General features: G+C 44.9%; 1 pseudogene; it reads right to left on the bottom strand.

The window, feature by feature from the left end:
- Positions 1-2,874: 2,874 nt before the first annotated feature.
- Positions 2,875-25,095, bottom strand: part of LOC123101744 (probable L-type lectin-domain containing receptor kinase S.5) — a 36,117-nt pseudogene continuing 13,896 nt past the window's right edge.

Raw genomic sequence — 25,095 nt, forward strand, 5'->3', positions numbered from 1 at the left:
AAGTGATATGATATAGCCATCAACATATTGTGCTTGTGATCTCCATCTCCGAAGCACCGTCGTGATCACCATCGTCACCGGCGTGACACCTTGATCTCCATCGTGGCATCGTTGTCGTCTCGCCAAGTTTGTGCTTCCACGACTATCACTACCGCTTAGCAATAAAGTAAAGCATTACATCACGATTTCATTGCATACAATAAAACGACAACCATAAGGCTCCTGCCAGTTGCCGATAACTCGGTTACAAAACATGATCATCTCATACAATAAAATTCAGCATCATGACCTGACCATATCACATCACAACATGCCCTGCAAAAACAAGTTAGACGTCCTCTACTTTGTTGTTGCAAGTTTTACGTGGCTGCTACGGGCTTAAGCAAGAACCAATCTCACCTACGCATCAAAACCACAACGATAGTTTGTCAAATAGACTCCGTTTTAACCTTCGCAAGGACCGGGTGTAGCCATACTCGGTTCAACTAAAGTTGGAGAGACAGTCGCCCGCAAGCCACCTGTGTGCAAAGCACGTCGGGGGAACCGGTCTCGCATAAGCGTACGCGTAATGTTGGTCCGGGTCGTCTCGTCCAACAATGCCGCCTAACCAAAGTATGACATGCTGGTAGGCAGTATGACTTGTATCGCCCACAACTCACTTGTGTTCTACTCGTGCATATAACATCAACATAAAAAAACCTAGGCTCGGATGCCACTGTTGGGTTTCGTAGTAATTTCAAAAAATTTCCTACGCTCACGCAAGATCATGTGATGCATAGCAACGAGATGGGAGAGTGTTGTCTACGTACCCACGCAGACCGACTGCGGAAGCGTTGATGCAACATAGAGGAAGTAGTCGTACGTCTTCACGATCCAACCGATCAAGCACCGAAACTACGGCACCTCCGAGTTCGAGCACACGTTCAGCTCGATGACGATCCCCGGACTCCGATCCAGCAAAGTGTCGAGGAAGAGTTCCGTCAGCACGACGGCGTGGCGACGATCTTGATGTACTACAGCAGCAGGGCTTCGCCTAAACTCCGCTACAGTATTATCGAGGACTATGGTGGCTGGGGGCACCGCACACGGCTAAGGAATAGATCACGTGGATCAACTTGTGTGTTCTAGGGTGCCTCTGCCTCAGTATATAAAGGACTAGAGGGGGGAGGCTGGCCGGCCAAGGTGTGGCGCGCCAGGAGAGTCCTACTCCCTCTGGGAGTAGGATTCCCCCCCCCCCCCCAATCCTAGTTGGAATAGGATTTGCGGAGGGGGAAAAGAGAGAGAGGGGGCCGGCCACCTCTCCTAGTCCTAATAGGACTAGGGGAAGGGGGAGGCACGCAGCCCATGTAGGGCTGCCTCTTCTCTTTTCCACTAAGGCCCATCATGGCCCATTTACCTCCCGGGGGGTTCCGGTAACCTTCCCGGTACTCCGGTAAAATCCCGATTTCACCCGGAACACTTCCGATATCCAAACATAGGCTTCCAATATATCAATCTTTACGTCTCGACCATTTCGAGACTCCTCGTCATGTCCGTGATCACATCCGGGACTCCGAACAACCTTCGGTACATCAAAATGCATAAACTCATAATATAAATGTCATCGTAACCTTAAGCGTGCGGACCCTACGGGTTTGAGAACAATGTAGACATGACCGAGACACGTCTCCGGTCAATAACCAATAGCGGGACCTGGATGCCCATATTGGCTCCTACATATTCTACGAAGATCTTTATCGGTCAGACCGCATAACAACATACGTTGTTCCCTTTGTCATTGGTATGTTACTTGCCCGAGATTCGATCGTCGGTATTCCAATACCTAGTTCAATCTCGTTACTGGCAAGTCTCTTTACTCGTTCTGTAATACATCATCCCACAACTAACTCATTTAGTTGCAATGCTTGCAAGGCTTAAGTGATGTGCATTACCGAGAGGGCCCAGAGATACCTCTCCGTCAATCGGAGTGACAAAACCTAATCTCGAAATACGCCAACCCAACATGTACCTTTGGAGACACCTGTAGTACTCCTTTATAATCACCCAGTTACTTGTGACGTTTGGTAGTACCCAAAGTGTTCCTCCGGTAAACGGGAGTTTCATAATCTCATAGTTACAGGAACATGTATAAGTCATGAAGAAAGCAATAGCAACATACTAAACGATCGGGTGCTAAGCTAATGGAATGGGTCATGTCAATCAGATCATTCTCTTAATGATGTGATCCCGTTAATCAAATAACAACTCATTGTTCATGGTTAGGAAACATAACCATCTTTGATTAACGAGCTAATCAAGTAGAGGCATACTAGTGACACTTTGTTTGTCTATGTATTCACACATGTATTACGTTTCTGGTTAATACAATTCTAGCATGAATAATAAACCTTTTATCATGATTATAAGGAAATAAATAATAACTTTATTATTGCCTCTAGGGCATATTTCCTTCATAAACTTCACTAAAATGGACCAAGAGAACAACTCTCCAAATAATATCACTATTGCCCCATGCGCTCTAAGAAATCAGCTCATGAGATGAGACCATATGGGTGTGAAGCAGGTTTCTGAAGATTATAAAGCTACACAAAATTTCTTAAATACTACGATAATGGATTGGACATCAACATAACTTTAAGGGCTTGATTATGTTTATCATATTTTGTTGGACATCAAACTATGACTTTCCAAGCTGTCTACAGCAAAGGCAATCTAATCTGATATATTTATTTCTTTCATACATATGACTCGTGACAATAACTTATACTACTACATAACAAATACTCAAGCTTCATAAATTACTAAGCAAAATCACATCAACATTAAAAGCAACAAGTGAATTTTCATTTTTACTATATGCTCCTCAGCATTTCCTCATGGACCAGAGGCACTGCCTGCCGTGACATAGATCGAGTGTTGGAGTTGAAATGAGGCATGTCCTCCGGTGGCACTTGCCATACTATTGTCGAGATTACTCATTATCGATGTACCCGTGCTACCACCATCATCGGAGGCCGCTGAACGTCCCTCTTCCTGAGGCGGCCACACAAATCTTGGCTTCTGAGGAGGCACCTGTGGTGGCGGTGCCGACTTGGCGATGACTCGCACCACATCAGGCATGGTTGGACAGTCTGACGGGTTTGGGTTGCTGCAGGCCAGGCCTAGGAGAAGCAGGTGTTCCGCATCGTTAGTAGTATCTAGCTGCTCCTCGGTGTCCGGAGTGGAACCATCGATCAACATGGGATTCACACACTCCAATTTTTTTTGACAAAAGAGAGCATTCTCTCCGATTTCCATTAAAAGAAATCACCATGTCTTATTACAAAGCAGAAAGAGAAACTAAAAGACAAAGCATAACACTCCACTCCCCTACGAAATTTCAATTGCCAAACTAAGGAAGGAGGAAAAGCCACCCCTTCCCCTCATGAAACCCTCAAGGCAAAAGAACCTTCGGGAGTGGTCCGAGGCCTGAATTCAGAGAGAAATCCAGTCCCCGGAACACTTACAACTCTGTTATTAGGAACAGAGGCATACATCAGGACTACAGTCTTATCAAAGATTCATACAAGACCATAAACTGTCTGAAAAGCAAAAGAAAGCAAGCTAGAAGTAATGGCAGAAGCTCTTTCATCGCAGCAACGGGGTCTTCCTGTGATCACCCCTGGATTCTCCCAGTCTTCAGGCGCCACCCATAGGCTGCTTTGAACACTTCTTCCGCCACCATACTTACTTGCTTCACTCTAGCCTCCATCATCTTACTTCTTGCGGGATTTGTCTGGAAAATATTCCAATCATTTAAATTTTTGAGAAACAGAGTAACAAGAACACAGGGGTCATTTACCCTATTGTTGTAAAAAATAACACTGTTTCTTAATTTCCAGATAATCGAGCAAATCGCTGAAACACCTATAATGACCAAACTTTTTTCATCTTTCCCAAATGTATTTATCCAGGTTTTCATGATAGCTTCCAGGGTTTCTGGAATGTCTCTCAGATTGAAAGCACATTTTAAGATGTTCCACAATAGTCTAGCAACTGAACAGGATAGAAAAAGATGATTTATATTCTCTTTACGTCCAAAAAAAGGACATTTATCATCTCCTTTCCACCCCCTACGAAGCAGATTATCTTTTGTAAGGATACTTTTCCTAAGAGCCAACCACATGAACACCTTGATTCTGGGTGGCGTTTTAATCTTCCACATATACATGTGTGGATATTTGACATCATTTTCAATCAGATGCCTGTAGAAAGATTTTACAGTATACACTCTTTTTTTAGTCAGAGACCATTTTATTTCGTCTTTATCCTCATTCAAAGTCACCGATCTACATGCTTCTTTAATATGTCCCCATAGCTCTCTAGCGTCTCCCAATAAAGTTCTTCTAAATTGCACATTATCTAGATCATTGTCAAAAACTTCTTTAACTGTTTTCTTCTTATCAAAACAAAGATCATAAAGCCTAGGAATTTTTTTGCTTAATGGAGCAGTGCCAATCCACCAATCTTCCCAAAAGCGAGTTCTATCTCCATTCCCAATTTTGAATTTGCATAAAGAAACAAAATGGTCTCTGTGTTTTAGTATATCCCTCCAAAACTGGGAATCTCCCTGTTTGGCCTGAACAGTGCCCAGATTTCTATTCTTAATATTTTTTTTTGCAAATAATGTCCTATCACAACCCCTCAGTTATATATAATTTCCACCACCATTTACTCAGCAATGCTTTGTTCATGCATGCAAGATTTTGGATCCCCAGGCCCCCCATATCTTTTGGCCTACACACCTCAGACCATTTCACCAAATGGTATTTTCTTTTTTGATCATCTTCTTTCCATAGAAGTATGGCCCTGAAAAAATCCATGCGTTTTTCAACCCCAATGGGGAGCCCATAGAAGGACATCATAAAATATGGGATGCCTGTGAGAGCTGACTGAATCAATGTAACTCTCCCTGCACTGGCAAGCAATCTACCTTGCCAAGTCGTACATTTTTTCTCCATCTTACTCTCTGGAGGTTTCCAATGCTTGTTACAAATTCTATTCTTATCTATAGGCAGCCCTAGATATTTCATGGGCAAGGCACCCACTGGGCATGTGAAAATTCTAGCATATTCATCTTTCTTATCAGTAGCCTCTCCAAACAAAAAAAAAACTCACTTTTATGAAAATTGATCTTTAAACCAGACATTTGCTCAAATAGACATAAAATATATTTCAAATTGTGTGCACTTTCTGTATCATCTTGCAATAGGAAGATGGTATCATCTGCATATTACAACATATTGACCCCATTTGGTATGTATTCATTCAGGACCCCCTTCACCAGCCCATTTTCTCTGGCTTTGTCTAACATAATTGCCAGGGCATCAGCAGCCAGGTCAAAGTTTAGAGGGGATAGAGAGTCCCCCTGTCTCAATCCTTTATGGGTGATTGATGACTCACAAATATAGGGGATCTATCGTAGTCCTTTTGATAAGTAAGAGTGTCGAACCCAACGAGGAGCAGAAGGAAATGATAAGCGGTTTTCAGCAAGGTATTCTCTGCAAGTACTGAAATAAGTGGTAACAGATAGTGTTGTGATAAGATAGATTGTAACGAGCAACAAGTAACAAAAGTAAATAAAGTGCAGCAAGGTGGCCCAATCCTTTTGTAGCAAAGCACAAGCCGGAACAAACTCTTATAATAGGAAAAGCGCTCCCGAGGACACATGGGAATATCGTCAAGCTAGTTTTCATCACGTTCATATGATTCACGTTCGATACTTTGATAATTTGATATGTGGGTGGACCGGTTCTTGGGTGTTGTTCTTACTTGAACAAGCATCCCACTTATGATTAACCTCCATTGCAAGCATCCGCAACTACAACAAAAGTATTAAGGTAAACCTAACCATAGCATGAAACATATGGATCCAAATCATCCCCTTACGAAGCAACACATAAACTAGGGTTTAAGCTTCTATCACTCTAGCAACCCATCATCTACTTATTACTTCCCAATGCCTTCCTCTAGGCCCAAATAATGGTGAAGTGTTATGTAGTCGACGTTCACATAACACCACTAGAGGCTAGACAACATACATCTTATCAAAATATCAAATGAATACCAAATTCACATGACTACTCATAGCAAGATTTCTCCCTTGTCCTGAGGAACGAACGTAATTACTCACAAAGCATATTCATGTTCATAATCAGAGGGGTAATAATATGCATATAGGATCTGAACATATGATCTTCCACCAATTAAACCAACTAGCATCAACTACAAGGAGTAATCAACACTACTAGCAACCTACTAGCACCAATCCCAAACTTTGAGACAAGAATTGGATACAAGAGATGAACTAGGGTTTGGAGATGAGATGGTGCTCATGAAGATGTTGATGGAGATTGCCCTCTCCCGATGAGAGGAGCGTTGGTGATGATTTCCCCCTCCGGGAGGGAAGTTTCCCCGGCAGAACAGCTCTGCCGGAGCTCTAGATTGGATCCGCCAAGGTTCCGCCTCGTGGCGGCGGAGTCTCGTCCCAAAAAATTCCTTCTTATTTTTTTCTCATCGAAAGACCTCATATAGGAGAAGATGGGTGTCGGAGAGCCACCAGGGGGCCCACGAGGTAGGGGGGCGCGCCCTAGGGGGGCGTGCCCCCCACCCTCGTGAGCAGGGTGTGGGCCCCCTGGCCTTCATCTTTGGCGTGGATTTTTCTTTATTTCTTCTAAGACATTCCGTGGAGTTTCAGGACTTTTGGAGTTGCGCAGAATAGGTCTCTAATATTTGCTCCTTTTCCAGACCAGAATTCCAGCTGCCGGCATTCTCCCTCTTTATGTAAACCTTGTAAAATAAGAGAGAATAGCCATAAGTATTGTGATATAGAGTGAAATAACAGTCCATAATGCGATAGATCGATATAAAAGCATGATGCAAAATGGACGTATCAGTGATAAAGTATTTTCCTAGGTTCTCATTAACCTTGACACAAACGTTCCCCCCTCTAATAGTCTCCATGACCCAATCAATCCATTTATCTGGGAATCCCTTCACTTTCAACATTTGAAAAAGAAAGGACCATTTGATTTTGTCATAGGCCTTTTCAAAATCAATTTTCAGAAGCATAGCACTTTGTTTTTTCTTTTTTATGCTATTCAAAGCCTCATGAAGGATCAAAACTCCATCCATAATATACCTGCCCTTAATAAAAGCAGTTTGAACAGGAGAAATAACATCAATAGCTACCAAATTCAGCCTATTCATTAACACTTTTGTGATGATTTTAAAGCAGACATTTAGCAAAAAAATTGGCCTGAATTTCTGTATTTGATTAGCATCTGTCCCTTTTGGGGCTAGGGCTATAGTCCCATAGTTTAGTCTACTAATATCAATTTTCCTATTGGCAAAGTCATCCAACAAAGCTTTTAAAACAAGTTTCACCAGATCCCAATAATGCTGATAAAATTCAGCAGTGAAGCCATCTGGTCCAGGGGATTTATTGTGTGTCATTTTAAAGACAACCTTCTTAATTTCCTCCAAAGAGAATTCCTCCACTAATTTTTTTCACATCCCTCTTGAATCATAATGGGATTATCAATATTAATTTAAACAGAAGAATTATCTGGTGAACCAAATAAATTTTTGTAAAAAGTAGTGATATAGTCTATCAAGTTTTTATCCCCTTCTATTATCCCCTCAGCTTGCTCTAATCTATTGATTTTGTTCCTTCTAAGCCTCCCATTTGCCTTGGCATGAAAAGAATTTAGTATTACTATCCCTCTAGTATTTCATCAATTTTGGCTCTCTGTCTCCATTTAGCCTCTTCCTGCTTAAGAAGTCTATCAAGCTGAGCTCTTAAATCTATCTGCTCTTTTCTATCAGCGGATGTAAGGCCATTAACCTCACTATTTTTATCAATAATATCCAATTTAAGCAGGATATCTTTCTTTAGTTCAAAATACCATGCATTCATGTTTCTGTTCCACCCTTTAAATTTAGGTCTTAGTTTTCTAAACTTTCCCAACAATCTATCTATGCTGTCTCCCTTAATGTTAGGATCATTCCAAACTTTCTGTACAATTTCATCAATCCCTTCTCTCAAAAACCAGGCATTTTCAAATATGAAAATTGGCTCAGTTTTTTGGAAATCTCCAGAATCCAAGTAAAGAGGAGTGTGATCAGACTTCTCTCTAGTCAAAGATGTTACTTGCGTTAAGGGGTATACCTCTTCCCACTCAACGCTAAAAAGTATCCTATCTAGTTTTTCAAAAGTAGGGTTGTGCATATTATTCCCCCAAGTGAATTGTCTCCCATTCATATCAAGCTCTCTCACCCCAGCTTGTTCCAGAATAGCATTAAAAAGAAAACTCCAATGCCCAGGGGATCCTGGTTCATTTTTCTCACTAGCTTTTCTAATAATATTGAAGTCACCTCCAATCAAAATTGTATTAACACAGGTTTGAAATACTCTGGATAACTCAGCCAGAAATAGCGCTTTCATTTCTGGTTGTGCATCTCCATAGATCACTACTAAATCCCAAATAAACCTATTTTTAACATCCTGAACAGTCATTTTTATGTGATAATCTCCTTCATCCTGAGAAATCACATCTAATGTGGTATAGTTGACTCCCAACAGAAGGCCACCAGATTTCCCCCTAGCTGGAGTGAAATGCCAGTGGAAATCCCTTCCTGCACAAATTTGTTGTAAATCATTTCTAGAAAATTGTTGTCTCATGGTCTCTTGCAGACCCAAGAAATCAACTCTCATATCCATGATCATCTCCCTCAAAAACCTTTTTTTGATATCACCCCCAAATCCTCTCATATTCCAAAAGATACCCCTCATCTTTTTTTCTTTTTTTCCTATCAGAAGATTCTAAGGTTTTGATAGCAGAGGCAATTTTAACTCCAGAACCTCTGGTAGTTTTACCTTTTTTCTTCTCTTTTTTTGATGAGAAAAGCTCTTTAATTAATTCCCATTCTTCATTCTCTTCCTCTTCTCTCTCATTTTCCCCAACTTCTAGCAAATCTTCCAGAGAGTGTTCTCCAGTATCAATGATATTATGCTCCTCAGGTAGAGAGGTTTGTTTCTGATTATTATTGTAGTCTGCTAACCACATATCAACCCTTGCCTGTTCAGCCATTTTAATCAATTCCAAATTATGATTAACAATGTCAGGTTTATTTCCCAAACTAACCCCAACCCCCTCAGCAATCTGCTGCAGGATATTATTAGATCTAGAAACAATACCAGAAGGAGTAAACTCACCATAGTTGTTTTTCTGTGCTACTCTCTCTTTAGCCAAATCAGTGATTTTTTTGTCCTCTTTGCCTTTCAGTCTAGCACATCTTCTCAAGTCTTCTTCTTCTTGGGATTGCAGTTCTCCTATGGCAGCCTTCTTGATATTTGTTTCAAAAGATTCAATTTCCTGACTAGCAGTGTAATCCACAGGCTCCATATATCCTAGCCCCACAGCCTATTCCATTAGTTCCAAGTCTGTCATTCCCTCTTCCTCTTCCAGCCTGCCTTCTGCTACTGCCCCTCCCTCAGTGTCCTATTTTTCATCTTCATCTCCAATAATTTTCTCCCCTGACTGTGACCCTCTCACCTCTTCACTTGCCTTCATATTGATTTGCAGCAGTTCATGTTGTCTCTTGACCTCTTTTTCTAAGGTTTTTCTTATAATTTCCATTTCCTTCCTTTTTTTCCTCCAGCATAAGTTGAGCAGTCTGCCTTGCTGCAAGTTCCTCTGCTTTCTGAAGCCTAGCCTTCAAACTTTCTTCTTCACCCTGGCCTTCTCCAGCAAACCCTATTCCTATCCTTTCCTTGGGTATCTCATTTTTCTGACCCGTGTCTCCTGCTTTAAGCACCACTTGTTCATATTGTTTCAACCCCAAACTCCCCAGGCTCACCAAGGACTTCCCAAACTCAGCTTGTTTACTTTTTTTCTGCATCTCATTCTCCGTCTGTGTTTCACAGCTTTCCAAATCAAGGTAGTCAAAGATTTTCTTTTTATTCCCCTCTTCGAACTTGTACCACCCCTGTTCTGCTATGGAATCAAACTCAAAACCAATATCATAAAGCAGCAAATCTTTAGTAGTTATCTCAGTGCCAGCAGGAATTTTGTGTAAGTCCCTCACTCCCACTTTCACTCTAATTTCTTCCTTAGAATAAATGTGTTCCACATCTACTTCAACCACTGGCCCCAGAGCTGAACCAATTTCACATGCCCCCATATAATGCCTCAGGGTGTCAGGGACTGAAGGAAATATGCCCTAGAGGCAATTATAAAGTTATTATTTATTTCCTTATATCATGATAAATGTTTATTATTCATGCTAGAATTGTATTAACCAGAAACATAATACATATATGAATACATAGACAAACAGAGTGTCACTAGTATGCCTCTACTTGACTAGCTCGTTGATCAAAGATGGTTATGTTTCCTAACCATAGACATGAGTTGTCATTTGATTAATGTGATCACATCATTAGGAGAATGATGTGAATGACTTGACCCATTCCGTTAGCATAGCACTTGATCGTTTAGTTTATTGCTATTGCTTTCTTCATGACTTATACATGTTCCTATGACTATGAGATTATGCAACTCCCGTTTACCAGAGGAACACTTTGTGTGCTACCAAACGTCACAACGTAACTGGGTGATTATAAAGGTGCTCTACAGGTGTCTCCGAAGGTACTTGTTGGGTTGGCATATTTCGAGATTAGGATTTGTCACTCCGATTGTCGGAGAGGTATCTCTGGGCCCTCTCGGTAATGCATATCACTTAAGCCTTGCAAGCATTGCAATTAATGAGTTAGTTGCGGGATGATGTATTACGGAACGAGTAAAGAGACTTGTCGGTAACGAGATTGAACTAGGTATTGAGATACCAACGATCGAATCTCGGGCAAGTAACATACCGATGACAAAGGGAACAACGTATGTTGTTATGCGGTTTGACCGATAAAGATCTTCTTAGAATATGTGGGAGCCAATATGAGCATCCAGGTTCCGCTATTGGTTATTGACCGGAGACGTGTCTCGGTCATGTCTACATAGTTCTCGAACCCGTAGGGTCCGCACGCTTAACATTTCGATGACAATTATATTATGAGTTTATATGTTTTGATGTACCAAAGGTTGTTCGGAGTCCCGGATGTGATCACGGACATGAAAAGGAGTCTCGAAATGGTCGAGACATGAAGATTGATATATTGGAAGCCTATGTTTTGATATCGGAGAGGTTCCGAGTGATTCGGGTATATTATGAGTCTCGGTCATGTCTACATTGTTCTCGAACCCGTAGGGTCCGCACGCTTAAGGTTTCGATGACAGTTATATTATGAGTTTATTAGTTTTGATGTACCGAAGGAGTTCGGAGTCCCGGATGAGATCGGGGACATGACGAGGAGTCTTGAAATGGTCGAGACGTAAAGATCGATATATTGGACGACTATATTCGGACATCGGAAAGGTTCCGAGTGATTCGTGTATTTTTCGGAGTACCGGAGAGTTATGAGAATTCGTCGGGGAGTATACGGGCCTTATTGGGCCATACGGGAATAGAGGAGAGAGGCCAAAAGGAAGGAGGCGCGCGCCCCCGCTCTGGTCCGAATTGGAGAAGGGGTGCAGCCCCCTTTTCCTTGTTCCTCTCCCCCTCTTTCCTTCTCTCCTACTCCAACAAGGGAAAGAGGAGTCCTACTCCCGCTGGGAGTAGGACTCCCCCCTTGGCGCACCCTCCTCCTAGGCCGGCCGCCTCCCCCTTGCTCCTTTATATATGGGGGCAGGGGGCACCCCACAGACACAACAATTGATCATTGATCTCTTAGCTGTGTGCGGTGCCCCCCTCCACCATAATCCTCGATAATATTGTAGCGGTGCTTAGGTGAAGCCCTGCGATGGTAGAACATCAAGATTGTCACCACGCCATCGTGCTGACGGAACTCTTCCCCGACATTCTGCTGGATCAGAGTCTGAGGATCATCATCGAGCTGAATGTGTGCTAGAACTCGGAGGTGTCGTAGTTTCGGTGCTTGGTTAGTCGGTCCGTGAAGACGTACGACTACATCAACTACGTTGTCATAACGCTTCCGCTTTTGGTCTACGAGGGTACGTGGACAACACTCTCCCCTCTCGTTGCTATGCATCACCATGATCTTGCGTGTGCGTAGGAATTTTTTTGAAATTGCTACGTTCCCCTACAGTGGCATCAGAGCCAGGTTTTATGTGTTGATGTAATATGCACGAGTAGAACACAAGTGAGTTGTGGGCGATATAAGTCATACTGCTTACCAGCATGTCACACTTTGGTTCAGCGGTATTGTTGGATGAAGCGGCCCGGACCGACATTACGCGTACACTTACGCGAGACTGGTTTTACCGCCGTGCTATGCACACAGGTGACTAGCGGGTGTCAGTTTCTCCAACTTTAGTTGAACCGAGTGTGGCTACGCCCGGTGCTTGCGAAGGTTAAAATAGCACCAACTTGACAAACTATCGTTGTGGTTTTGATGCGTAGGTAAGAACTGTTCTTGCTTAGCCCATAGCAGCCACGTAAAACTTGCAACAACAAAGTAGAGGACGTCTAACTTGTTTTTGCAGGGCATGTTGTGATGTGATATGGTCAAGACGTGATGAGATATAAGTTGTTGTATGAGATGATCATGTTTTGTTGAAGTTATCGGCAACAGGCAAAAGCCTTATGGTTATCTCTCTATTGCATAAGATGCAAGCGCCAAATAATTGCTTTACTTTATCGCTATGCAATAGCAATAGTTGCGAGAGCAATAATTGGCGAGACGACCATGTGACGACACATTGATATAGATCAAGATGATGGAGATCATGGTGTCATGCCGGTGATGATGGAAATCATGACGATGTTTTGGAGATGGAGATCAAAGGCACAAGATGATGATGGCCATATCATGTCACATATTTTGATTGCATGTGATGTTTATCTTTTATGCATCTTATCTTGCTTTAATTGACGGTAGCATTATAAGATGATCTCTCACTAAATTTCAAGATAAAAGTGTTCTCCCTGAGTATGCACCGTTGCCAAAGTTCGTCGTGCCCAGACACCATGTGATGATCGGGTGTGATAAGCTCTACGTCCATCTACAACGGATGCAAGCCAGTTTTGCACATGCAGAATACTCAGGTTAAACTTGAAGAGCCTAGCATATGCAGATATGGCCTCGGAACACTGAGACTGAAAGGTCAAGCGTGAATCATATAGTAGATATGATCAACATAGAGATGTTCACCATTGAAAACTACTCCATTTCACGTGATGATCGGTTATGGTTTAGTTGATTTGGATCACGTGATCACTTAGATGATTAGAGGGATGTCTATCTAAGTGGGAGTTCTTAAGTAATATGATTAATTGAACTTAAATTTATCATGAACTTAGTCCTGGTAGTATTAGCATATCTATGTTGTAGATCAATAGCTCGTGATGTTGCTCCCCGTTTAATTTTTATATGTTCCTAGAGAAAACTAAGTTGAAAAATGTTAGTAGCAATGATGCAGATTGGATCCGTGATATGAGGATTATCCTCATTGCTACACAGAAGAATTATGTCCTTGATGCACCGCTAGGTGACAAACCTATTGCAGGAGCAGATGCAGGCGTTATGAACGTTTGGCTAGCTCAATATGATGACTACTTGATAGTTTAGTGCACCATGCTTAACAGCTTAGAATCAGAATTTCAAAGACATTTTGAACGTCATGGACCATATGAGATGTTCCAGGAGTTGAAATTAATATTTCAAGCAAATACCCGAGTTGACAGATATGAAGTCTCCAACAAGTTCTATAGCTAAAAGATGGAGGAGAATAACTCAAGTAGTGAGCATGTGCTCAGATTGTCTGGGTACTACAATCGCTTGAATCAAGTGGGAGTTAATCTTCCAGATAAAATAGTGATTGACAGAATTCTCTAGTCACCATCACCAAGTTAGTAGAACTTCGTGATGAACTATAATATGCAAGGGATAACAGAAACAATTCCCAAGCTCTTCGTGATGCTGAAATCGACAAAGGTAGAAATCAAGAAAAGCATCAAGTGTTGATGGTAAACAAAACCACTAGTTTCAAGTAAAGGGACAAAGGGCAGAAAGGGGAACTTCAAGAAGGACGGCGAGCAAGTTGCTACTCAAGTGAAAAACCCAAGTCTGGACCTAAGCCTGAAACTGAGTGCTTCTACTGCAAAGGGATTGGTCACTGGAAGCGGAACTACCCCAAGTAATTGGAGGATAAGAAGGATGGCAAAGTGAACATAGGTATATTTTATATACATGTTATTGATGTGTACTTTACTAGTGTTCATAGCAACCCCTCAGTATTTGATACTAGTTCAGTTGCTAAGAGTAGTAACTCAAAACAGAAGTTGCAGAATCAACAGAGACTAGTTAAGGGTGAAGTGATGATGTGTGTTGGAAGTGGTTCCAAGATTGATATGATCATCATCGCACACTCCCTATACTTTCGGGATTAGTGTTGAACCTAAATAAGTGTTATTTGGTGTTTGCGTCGAGCATGAATATGATTTGATCATGTTTATTGCAATACGGTTATTCATTTAAGTAAGAGAATAAATTGTTGTTCTGTTTACATATATGGTTACACACCAAATGAAAATGGTTCGTTGGATCTCGATCGTAGTGATACACATATTCATAATATTGAAACCAAAAGATGCAAAGTTAATAATGATAGTGCAACTTATTTGTGGCACTACCGTTTAGGTCATATTGGTGTAAAGCGCATGAAGAAACTCTATGCTGATGGACTTTTGGAATCACTTGATGCTTGCGAACCATGCCTCATGGGCAAGATGACTAAGACTCCGTTCTCCGGAACAATGCAACAAGCAACAGATTTGTTGTAAATCATGCATACTGATGTATATGGTCCAATGAATATTGAAGCTCGCGGCAGGTATCATTATTTTCTGATCTTCACAGATGATTTGAGCAGATATGAGTATATCTACTTGATGAAACACAAGTCTGAAATATTTGAAAAGTTCGAATAATTTCAGAGTGAAGTGGAGAATCATCGTAACAAAAATATAAGTTTCTACGATATGATCGCAGAAGTAAAATATTTTAGTTACGAGTTTGGCCTTCAGTTAAAACAATGTGAAATAGTTTCACTACTCATGCCACCTGGAACACCACAGTGTAATTGTTGGGGCTATCACTACTGGGCATAAACCGGCCTATCTGGGCCGGGTTAACTTCGTCAGTAGTTAAGTATGTTAAAGCCCAAGAAGGCAGATGAGGGCTCAAGGCCCACAGTCGGTTCAAGGCCTATAGCCGTAAACCGGCGTTGGTATTTAACTTGTATTGTAAGTTAGGAATAAGTAGAGACTAAACCGGACACATCTATGAGCCGGTATTGGGACTCTGTGAACCGACGGGCGTCACCCGTGTATATAAGGGGACGACCCGACGGCGGTTCAAGGACAACAGACAACAACTCGAGACATAGGCAAAGCTTGTTTGCTCCCTGGTCATCGAAACCCCATCAATTCCATCACAACTAGACGTAGGCTTTTACCTTCATCGAAGGGGCCGAACTAGTATAAACTCTCTTGCGTCCCTGTGTCCGCTTTAACCCCTTCAAGCTAACCCATCGCGATGGCTCCACGACTAAGTCCTTTCTCTAGGACATCTGCCGTGACAAAACCACGACAGTAATGGTGTGTCCGAACATCATAACCGTACTTTATTAGATATGGTGCGATCTATGATGTCTCTTACAGATTTACCGCTATCGTTTTGGGGTTATGCATTAGAGACAGCTACATTCACATTAAATAGGCACCATCTAAATCCGTTGAGATGGCACCGTATGAACTATGGTTTGGCAAGAAACCTAAGTTGTCGTTTCTTAAAGTTTGAGGTTGCAATGCTTATGTGAAAAGGTTTCAACCTGATAAGCTCAAACCCAAATTGGAGAAGTGCATCTTCATAGGATACCCAAAAGAAAATGTTGGGTACACCTTCTATCGCAGATCCGAAGGCAAGATATTCATTGCTGAGAATGGATCCTTTCTAGAGAAGGAGTTTCTCTCGAAAGAAGTGAGTGGGAGGAAAGTAGAACTTGATGAGGTAACTGTACCTGCTCCCTTATTGGAAAGTAGTTCATCACAGAAATCTGTTTCTGTGACTACTACACCAATTAGTGAGGAAGCTAATGATGATGATCATGTAACTTCAGATCAAGTTACTATCGAACCTCGTAGGTAAACCAGAGTGAAATCCGCACCAGAGTGGTACGGTAATCATGTTCTGGAGGTCATGTTACTTGACCATGATGAACCTACAAACTATGAGGAAGCGATGATGAGCCCAGATTTCGCGAAATGGCTGGAGGCCATGAAATCTGAGATGAGATCCATGTATAAGAACAAAGTATGGACTTTGATTGACTTGCCCAAAGATTTATAACAGGTGACGTCACGCCGGTTTACAACAACCAGAGAAGATGACATCACGGCAGTTCAACAAACTACAAGAAGATATTGAAGATGAAGATTTTTGCTAAAGGATTGACATGAACATGTTCAAATCAATTTGGGTCCTAATGTTGGGGATATCACTACTGGGCGTAAACCGGCCTATCTGGGCCGGGTTAACTTCATCAGTAGTTAAGTATGTTAAAGCCCAAGAAGGCAGATGAGAGCTCAAGGCCCACAGTCGGTTTAAGGCCTGTAGCCGTAAACCGGCGTTGGTATTTAACTTGTATTGTAAGTTAGGAATAAGTAGAGACCAAACCGGACACATCTATGAGCCGGTATTGGGACTCTGTGAACCGACGGGCATCACCCGTGTATATAAGGGGACGACCCGGCGGCGGTTCAAGGACAACACACAACAACTCGAGACATAGGCGAAGCTTGTTTGCTCCCTGGTCATCGAAACCCCATCAATTCCATCACAACTAGACGTAGGCTTTTACCTTCATCGAAGGGGCCGAACTAGTATAAACTCTCTTGCGTCCCTATGTCCGCTTTAACCCCTTCAAGCTAACCCGTCGCGATGGCTCCATGACTAAGTCCTTTCTCTAGGACATCTGCCGTGACAAAACCACGACAGTTGGCGCCCACCGTGGGGCTAGCGCACGATGGTTTGAAGTTCTTGGAGGGCCGCTTTGAAGGACTCCAGGGCTACGCCGTAGGCCGGATGACTAAGAGTCGTCGCGGCAAGCTTTACATCGACGATGCAGGCTGGGGCCCCGAGGCCGGCTCAGTTGAGTACGGGTACCGGGTCCCCTTTGGTGGCATACACGTTTTCATCGGCAAGATCGGAGAACCGGGCCCTGAGCCGGATATCTGCACCGACCTCGTCGAAACGGCTCAGCGTGCGCGATCTGCCCGGGTTAAACCGGCCATGAAGCGTGCCTTCGTGGGAGTCATCCATGGAGGAGGTCATGAGGATGGATCGGGATCTGGCGGCGAGACCGTCATTTACTCCGGCGATGAGTCATCAACCGGAGAAACCGAATCTCTATATCAGCTACAAGATGGCCGGATTGGGGGCTGTTCCGACGGCGACAGTATTCCGGACCCCTCTGATCTGCCCAACCGAGTTGGAATATTCATGGCCGGCACACAAGCAGCGCTTCATTCTTCGACCGCTGCGGCAACAACCTCCGGTTCAGCAGCGGCGACGGCTGCCGGGGCAGGAGGCCCTGTGCGCCCGCCGGCTCAAGTTCTATCAGAGCTATTTGATGCATTGGCTGTGCTTATGGCGGAAGCTAATCCGGCGGATCAGGACGTCCACAACGCGGAGATTGCAAAGGTAAGGGAACAGATCACCCAGGCCAAGGCGGACCTGGCAGCTGAGGATACCAGGATGGCCACAGAGCGGGCCGCTCTAGACGCACAAGCCTACAGGCTCATGTTGGACCAGAACGCGTCGCATGAAGTCATGAGGAGGAAGTACCGATCCCGTTTGCCTCCGGTTTTCGAGGCCAGAGACCTTTTCAACACCCCGGGAGCAGGAACCAGTAATCCGCTGGAGGGAAACCGGGCGGAAGCTCCTGGGACCGGTGCGCCGGTTCAGCCTCGTCGGATGGATCCGCCTCGTCAAAACACCGTTATACCTCAGGCTGTTTCAACACCTCCGGGTCACTACTCCAACCCAATGGACAATCTCGTCGCCGCTGCTGCACGGCTGGAGGCCATTCCAATTGAAGGTGACTCACCGCAGGCGATAGAGACGCGACGGGTCAAGGAGCTTCTTAGGACAGCTTTGGACCAACAGGAAGCATACTCGTACAGCCGCGACCGGATCCACTCGACCCCTCGCCCAAGCCGGAGCTATAGCAGGCGTATGGAGGAACCGGCAGTGTCAAGTAATGAACGACGTGGAGCACCCCGCGGCAACAACCCGGCGGGTGGTGCTGATAACGCTCAGGAAGTGGTGGACCGGGCCCGAGCACGCAGGGAGGCCGAGTTAGCCGCACAATATCAGGCTCGGCAGCTTACGCCGGTTCGTCCAACTATTTCGGTCGAACCCGGTGTTACTTCTAGCTCTTTGGGGGTGCCTTGCCTTGTCCCCGCTTTACGCAATGTGCGCCTACCCAAGGATTTCAAGGGCCCGCGCAAGGTACCAAATTACACGGCGGATCAACCCCCAGAGACATGGGTGGAGAGCTATGAGATGGCCATGGAGATGCTGGATGTGGATGATGCGGCATGTGCGAAATACTTCACCATGATGCTTGAAGGAACGGCCCGCACTTGGTTAAAAAGCTTACCGGCCAATTCTATCAGTTCATGGGCCCAATTACGAACCCGGTTTATCAATAATTTCAAGGATACATGTAAGCAGCCCATGTCGATAGTAGACTTAGCTGCCTGTGTCCAGGAGGAAGGAGAATCGACGACTCATTGGGTGCGCCGGGTCTCACAAGTGTTGCATTCATCAGACCGCATCAACGCTGACACCGCAGTCTTAACCCTAGAAGGCAACTGCCGGTTTGGGCCCCTAAAGCTGAAGTTGGGACGGATGAAGCGCCATTGCACTGACATGGGGACCCTCATGGCTGCTTTGGTAAAGTATGCTGATTCTGATAGTACCAAGGATCCCGAATCTGATGATGACAAGGCAGGGAAGGGAAAGAGGAACAACAACTCCAAAGGTCAGCAGCATCACTGGGCAGGCAATGGTGGTGGAGGCAAGCGTAAAGCGGATGGTAACATGGACTTTGTGGCTAATACCAACGCGCAGGACAATGGCCAGCGACGCAAGGGTAAACCGAAAAATCGCAGTGGGGCACCCAACCCTAACCCGGACCGCCTAAATTATCTACTGAGCCAGCCCTGTCCAAGACATGGGACGAAGGAGGTGCCAGCAAACCACCTTTGGAAGGATTGCTTCATTATGCAGGAGTTCAAGAATTCTAATGCTTTCCGGTATGATCACGGCTCCGGCGGTGGCTCAGGATCCGGGCCGGGTTACGGTGGAGGAAATTCCGGTTCAGGATTTAATGGTAATCCGGGCGGACATAATAGTCAAAATAATCAGAACAACCAGGGTGGTTACAACCAGCAGCAGCAACAGTCAGGTTACCAGAGCAACCCAAAGCAGTTGAATAGTGGGCAGTACCATGTCTTACCACTAGCTTGGACAAGCGAGACCGGAAGGTTCAGAGGCGGGCAGTCAACTCTGTTGAACCGGCCGTGCCCCGTTATCTACGCTGGTCTGAACAGCCAATCATATGGAGCAGAGAGGATCACCCTCCCCAGGTTGATAATCCGGGTCAGTTGGCTCTGGTGGTGGCGCCTCAGGTGGGAGGTTACAAGTTCACCAAAGTGCTCATGGATGGAGGGAGCAGCATTAATATCTTGTACTATGAGACCTTCCGTCGTATGGGACTAACAGATAAAAATCTCAAACCGTCTAATACGGTGTTCCACGGTGTGGTACCTGGCAAGTCAGCATATCCTGTTGGTAAGATAGCTCTGGAAGTGGCCTTTGGAGATGATCATGATTCCAGGTCGGAAACATTGACGTTTGAAGTGGTGAAAATCCAAAGTCCATATCACGCCCTGTTTGGGCGACCGGCCTACGCCAAGTTTATGGCACGGCCCTGTTATGTGTATTTGCAGCTCAAGATGCCGGGTCACAAGGGGACAATAATGGTTCACGGAAGCCATAAAATTGCTTTGGAGTGCGAGGAAGGAGATGCGGCCTACGCAGAGTCGGTTTGTGCCACCGAGGAGCTGAAGTATTATAAGGACAATGTTGATCCGGCGGACATGACTCCATTAAAAAAGCCAACTACGGAGCATGATCCGGCCCTGAAGTTCAAATCGGCGGCAGAAACTAAGCTTGTTGACTTCGTACTTGGCGATTCGTCAAAGCAGTTCAGCATCAGTGCCAACTTGGATCCGAAATAGGAAAGCGCGCTCATCGAGTTCATCCGTGAGAATCGGGACATTTTTGCATGGAAGCCCTCTGACATGCCAGGTGTACCGAGGCAACTCGCTGAGCACACCCTTAATGTGGATCCTAAATACAAACCGGTGAAACAGTTCCTCCGCCGGTTTAACGAAGAAAGACGCAAGGCGATTGGAGAAGAGGTAGCCAGGCTCTTAGCAGCTGGTTTTATTGTTGAAGTTTTTCACCCTGAGTGGCTTGCCAATCCGGTGCTAGTCCTTAAGAAAAACGGCACCTGGCGCATGTGTGTGGATTACACAGATCTTAATAAGGCTTGTCCAGCAGATCCTTTTGCCCTCCCCCGTATTGATCAAATCATTGATGCTACGGCGGGTTGTGAGCGTTTAAGTTTTTTGGATGCATATTCTGGCTATCATCAGATCAAAATGGCAGTTAAGGACCAGGAGAAGACGGCATTCATAACTCCCTTTGGAGCCTTCTGCTATGTGTCTATGCCCTTTGGGCTCAAAAGTGCCCAGGCAACTTATCAACGGTGTGTACAAAATTGTCTTCACAAGCAGATTGGCCGTAATGTACATGCTTACGTGGATGATATCGTGGTTAAGTCCAGGGAGAAGGAGACTCTGGTTGACGATTTGAAGGAAACCTTTGATAACCTAAGGACGTACAAGATGATGCTTAATCCGGACAAGTGTGTCTTTGGTGTACCGGCGGGCAAGTTATTGGGTTTTCTGGTGTCCAACAGGGGAATTGAGGCTAATCCGGAGAAGATCACAGCCATCACCTCCCTGGCTAAACCGAAGTGTATCAATGATGTTCAACGCCTGGCAGGCCGGATTGCCGCGTTAAGCCGGTTTATCAGCCGCCTTGGTGAGAAGGCAATCCCTTTGTATCATATGTTGAAGAAGACGGATCAGTTCGTCTGGAGTTCTGCTGCTGATGAAGCATTTGAGGACTTAAAGCGGCAATTGGCCAATCCGCCTGTGCTCGCCGCTCCTATTGACAAGGAGCCGTTACTGCTATATGTTGCTGTTAATGCTCGTGCGGTCAGCGTGGCTATTGTGGTGGAGCGAAAGGAGGCAGGTAAGGAGCATCCGGTTCAACGTCCGGTCTATTATATCAGCGAGGTACTCATTGAGTCCAAGCAAAGGTATCCGCATTGGCAGAAGCTGGTGTACGGAGTTTTTATGGCAAGCCGGAAGCTTAAGCAATACTTCCAAGGGCACCCAATTACGGTGGTCAGTTCTGCTCCTTTGGGGATATCATCCAGAACCGGGAAGCGACTGGCCGGATTGCCAAGTGGGCTATAGAGCTTGGGCCGCACGGATTGAAGTATGTGCCTCGGACGGCGGTGAAGTCTCAAGCACTGGTTGATTTCATCAATGATTGGACGGAAATGCAAGCACCTGAGGAAAAGCCGGATCACACATATTGGACCATCCATTTTGACGGATCCAGGCAATTGGAAGGCTCGGGGGCTGGAGTCGTATTAACTTCCCCACGAGGTGATAAGTTTTGTTACGTTCTCCGCTTAATGTTTCCTTGTACTAACAATGCAGCTGAGTATGAAGCCTTGCTCCATGGTCTCCGGATGGCTAAGGAGATGAACCTAAGTCGAGTTAAGTGCTTCGGTGACTCGGACCTCGTGGCTCAACAAGTGTCTGGCACTTGGGACTCCAAGGACCCACTCATGGCAGCATATCATCGTGAGGTGGATATTGTTGCAGGTCATTTTAAAGGCTATCAGGTGGACCACGTGGACCGACGGAAGAATGAAGCGGCGGACGCTTTAAGCCGGCTGGGCTCTCAGCGCAAACCGGTCCCGCCCAATGTTTTTCTGGATGTGCTGCACAACCCGTCGGTCAAGCTCCCTGGTGAAGCGGATTTGGCTATTCCTGATCCGGAGGCTCAATTGGTGGCAGCTCTTCATGTCATTCCGGATTGGACGCTTCCTTACCTGGCGTACATGAACCGGGGCGAGTTACCAGAGGATGAGATTCTGGCCCGACAGATAGTCCGGCGGTCCAAGTCCATGACTATTGTCAATGGCGAGTTGCATCATTGCAGTATATCAGGGGCGTTTCAACGCTGTGTGTCTCCTGAAGAAGGCTGTGAAATTTTGCGTGAGATCCACGAAGGAGATTGTGGTCACCACGCCGGTTCAAAATCTTTGGTAGCTAAAGCGTTTCGCCATGGCTTCTATTGGTTAACTGCTCATGCTGATGCGGAGGATCTGGTCAGACGATGTGACGGTTGCCAAAAGTTTTCAAGACGTGCTCATGTGCCGGCTCAAGAATTGAGAATGATTCCAATTACTTGGCCGTTTGCGACTTGGGGGCTGGATATGGTTGGGCCTTTCAAAAGGTCCAAAGATAAGAAGACCCACCTCCTGGTGGCGGTTGACAAGTTCACAAAGTGGGTGGAGGCAGAACCGGTTAGCAAGTGTGATGCGGCCACGGCGGTTCAGTTTATCAAAAAAGTGATTTTCCGGTTTGGCTTTCCACACAGTATCATCACAGATAATGGTACCAATTTGTCCAAGGGTGCCATGAAGGAGTTCTGCGAACGGGAGCACATCCGGCTTGACGTTTCATCAGTGGCACACCCACAGTCCAATGGTCAAGCAGAAAGGGCTAATCAAGAGATTTTGAGAGGCATCAAGCCCCGGCTTATGGTTCCTTTGCAGAGAACACCGGGTTGTTGGGTAGAAGAATTACCATCTGTGTTATGGAGCATCAATACCACACCCAACAGATCAACAGGATACACACCATTCTTCATGGTCTATGGAGCGGAGGCGGTTCTCCCCAGTGATATCCGTCATGATTCACCTCGTGTGACGGCTTATGTTGAAGCGGACAACGAGACAGCACGGCAAGATGCTTTGGACCGGTTGGATGAAGAGCGTGACATAGCAGCTGCTCGCTCAGCGATTTACCAACAGGATCTTCGTCGTTATCACAGTCGCCGAGTTAAAACCAGAACCTTTCAAGAGGGAGATTTGGTGCTTCGGCTCATCCAAGACCAGACTGATATGCATAAGCTATCCCCACCTTGGGAGGGACCTTTTGTGGTCAGCAAGAATCTGCACAACGGGTCATACTATCTGATCGATATTCGAGAGCATAAAGACTCACGTACATCAGAGGAAGAGACCAACAGGCCGTGGAACATAGCTCATCTTCGGCCTTACTATACCTGAGCCATTGGCTCTACTTATGTACATATTACGATGATGTATATATTATGATTAAATATAATAAACCGGAACCTCAGCTAAAGCGGGGTATCTGTTCTTTTACATCATGTGTGGTTACACGGAGTTGTTCTAAAGCGGCCTCCGGTTTACCCCTTGAGTTAGCTTTTCAAAAGCATCATGTTATATCACTTGGGGGCTTGGTCGTGTCCGAACCAATGCAATACCTCTTGATAGGCGAGAGCCACCAGATCACTTGGGGACTTGGTCACGTCTGAACTAGTCATGCCTCTTGATCGGCCTAAGGCCATAGAATCACTTGGGGGCTTGGTCGAACCCGAACCATTGCCATGCCACTTGATCGGCATAAATGCCACGGTTTCATTTGGGGACCTGGCTGACTTGAACCATAGCTACACCTATCGGGAGCTTGGTCGTGTTCGACCATGGTAACGCCATCTGATTAGCTCAAATAAGCCTCTTTTTGCAAACGGTTTTGTCATTGCCTTTGCTTCACACTTTTCTTTGAAAGATATTTCTTTCTTTTTATTGCGTTTTTTAAACCGACAAAGTTTTAAGCCGGTTCAAACTGTCAATTGACGGAACACGGTCCATTTTAATCCGGAGACTATTTGCTCGGTTTGATTTTTTGTTAACATCCTATTACGGAGTAACACGGTGTTTATTATAACCCGGCACGGTTTACATGGTAAACCGGCATCATATATATACAGGAGCTGCTATCTCCTCCAACAGTGTGGGTTTATAAAACTCCGCTTCAAGATTGGCCAAGCCAACTTCACGTCCAACGATGGCAGGTATTATGTATCTCAAAATTTGGTCATATACTTAAAAATTTCGGATGTTTTGATTTCATGTATGCAGACATCATATTCCGCCTGACGGTACAACCGCGGTGGCACTTTAAGATTTTTATTGCAGAAAGTACTTTGGAAAGTTCATCACCCAAAGGAAGAGCAAGTTGCAGTAATTATGCACGAAGGCATATCAGCATCAAAAGTATCAGCTAGCCTATTACAAGGCAACACGGTGCCCACAATAAGATCATTGTTTTTCGCAAGGGAGAAGCAGTTTTAAACCGGCTTCCGGTTCAAGCTTGGTCACCAGCCCGGCCTGATGGTTGTGGGTCATCCCGCGCCGCATCAGCTTCAGTTTCTCTACCTAGCGGCTGGAAATCAACAGTTGTCCAGTCGATTCCCATTAATGCTTGAAAGACAGCTTCATCATGGATCAGCAACGACGGGTCAATATCGGGAGCGTAAGTATGCTTACGGATTGGAGGGATAAGATTTTCCGCTTCATGAATTGATGCAACTACTCGCTTGTTTTGATTGTCATATTAGGCTTGATAATGAGACAAGTCTGCTTCTTCAGCCAATTGACAAGCTAGCTGAGGCACCTCCCGGTTTATTGCTCGCAGATCCACTTCACTAAACTTTGACCCGTCTTCCTT

The sequence above is a fragment of the Triticum aestivum genome, chromosome 5A (assembly GCF_018294505.1).
Source record: "Triticum aestivum cultivar Chinese Spring chromosome 5A, IWGSC CS RefSeq v2.1, whole genome shotgun sequence".
NCBI lineage: Eukaryota > Viridiplantae > Streptophyta > Magnoliopsida > Poales > Poaceae > Triticum > Triticum aestivum.